Raw genomic sequence first — 2,444 nt, 5'->3', positions numbered from 1 at the left:
GTTGACTACAGAGAGATTTAAAAAGAGTGGTGGATACCAGAATCAAACTTAGCGAAGAGCTCAGCAGTGGTCAAATAAACCCTAAACCTGTGGACGTTCAGGTGATAACACATCATACGCAGCACTATGCTGTGTGGTTTGGAGGCTCAATGCTTGCTTCAACTCCGGAGTTCTTTCAAGTGTGCCACCCCAAGAGAGACTGAGGAGTATGGCCCGAGCACTTGCCATCACAATCCTGTTTGGAGTGAGGTCCTAGTGCTCACCTGCAGACAGTCCTTCAAGTGGCAGGGTAGTGCTGCAAGTGACCTTCAGAACCAGACGAGACCTTGGTCCTGTACATAAGGGGCATTTGGTGTCATGTCCAAGGGGCATGTTGTACTTCACCTCCATGAGTTCGCCAGGTTATCTCTGAGATCCATTTCTGTAGCAACTGCTCATGCGTATTCATCTCTCTCCCTTCTTATGCCCCAATGTTATCCCCTCCTTTCTATCAGAACTTCTAGCTGATAAATATCCTTCTGAAGGAATTCAGGAATCACTTTAAAAATTGTTAAGAAGAGAAACACTAGAAAACAGCAAAAAAGCTCTTCCCTAGAAAATAAATACGGGGTGCGAACCCTTTTAGTCTATTTTTGCAAATAAAATGTTATAAACTTGAAGTACAAACTGATATTTATATTTCCTATGATTCTGTATTTTATTATCTTTGGTATAATTGGCTGGTTCTAAGCACAAGTAGATATTGATGTCATGGAATATTGTAACATGAAGTTTTTAACTGTGAGGCACGTTCTCATAAGCTTATAGGCAAACAAAGGAAATGTACTTTGCCATGTTTGCTAGAAAATGACTATATCGTATTTGGAGTCACGTGACATATAAACACTAAACAGTATTGTGTAAGAATTACTACAGATACTACTTTTTGTTTGTTTTCTTGTTTGAACTTCCTGGAATTGTTTACAGAAGATACTGGTTTGTTGTTGGTGAGTGGTGGATAAAATACTACCTTGAACCATTGTAATAAAAACTTGGAATCTTTATTTTTATAAAAACTAGAGGAAAGTTGTATGCTTCGTTGGTGCTATACTGTATGTACCCTGACTGACTCGTCTCTTCCCCATGACCCTTCTGTGAGGGGATGTCCAACTGTCTACAGATGAGCTGTGGGTCTCCACTCTGCCCTCCCCTTCATTCACATTGATATGATTTTTTTTTGTTCTGGGTTGTTGATACCTGATACCTGATCTCATCGACACCTCATGATCACACAGGCTGGTATGCTTCTTCCATGTGGGCTTTGTTGCTTCTCAGCTAGATTGCCACTTATTTATCTGCAAGCCTTTAAGACTCCTGATGCTATATCTTTTGATAGTTAGTTAGGCACCATCAGCTTTCTTCACCACATTTGCTATGCACCCATTTTGTCTTCAGTGAATGTGTGAGGGAAGGTGAGCATCTCAGAATGCTGGGGTTATTAGAACAAAATGCTCTCAAATTGAGGGATGACTTGAGTAGAAACCCAGTGTTCGTCTGCTGCCTTAATACTTAACATATAAATATATGTACATAAACATATTTCCCTTTTGCTATATATAATTATATATATATACATGCCTGTGTTTAGACCTCTATAAATGCCCTTTGCCTCCTAGTTCTTTCCTCTATTTCCTCTTATTTTCCTCTTGTCCCACTACCATGTTCAGCCCTTAATCAGTTTTCAGTAATTCCTCTCGGTTACATTGCCCTTGATCAAGCCCCATCAGGCATCCTACACCCTCATTGCCATTGATTTTAGATCACTTGTTGTTCCCTTGTCCCTTGGTTTGTTGGCACTCCACTTCCTTTCCCCTGCCTGCCCCTCTCCCGTGTCCCCCATGAATTGTTGGTCTTGTTGTTTTCTCCTCCAAATTGTTTATCGAAATTATCTTATCTAGATAGACATGCAGATAAAATAATAAGCACAAAAACAAGATGAAACAAAACAAAATAACAAAAGAAAACAAAAACCACCACCACCACCACCAACAAAACCTATAAATAGCTTCGGGTCTGTTTGTTGACCTTCAGGAGTGTTTTCTAGTCGAGGCTGATGAGGTGTCACACCCTGGCCCCAAAGTCCATTTTTGGTATTCCCTGGGGACTTTTCACCCTATGTGTTGGAGTCATATGGGGCACAATTCCCGCACAGTGTCCCCAGTGTTGTTCTGGTTAGTGAGGTACTTCATGTCTCGTGGTGGGGTCCTCTCTGTGCATTGGCTGCTCTGAGCAGGAATTATGATTAGGCTTTTAACCTCTATGGGGTGTGTGTGTGTGTGTGTGTGTGTGTGTGTGTGTGTGTGTGCTCTGGAGAGAGAGAGATCACTTCAAAGAGGAAGAAAAAGGATGAAATGTTGAGGGATGGAGGAGGAGGACTGTCTAGAAGGAGGTAGCAGTATATTTTC

Source organism: Echinops telfairi, unplaced genomic scaffold (genome assembly GCF_000313985.2).
Source record: "Echinops telfairi isolate 266 unplaced genomic scaffold, ASM31398v2 ScPeMD7_31;HRSCAF=116, whole genome shotgun sequence".
In the NCBI taxonomy this organism is placed as follows: Eukaryota; Metazoa; Chordata; class Mammalia; order Afrosoricida; family Tenrecidae; genus Echinops; species Echinops telfairi.
Note: the sequence above shows the minus strand (reverse complement) of the source record.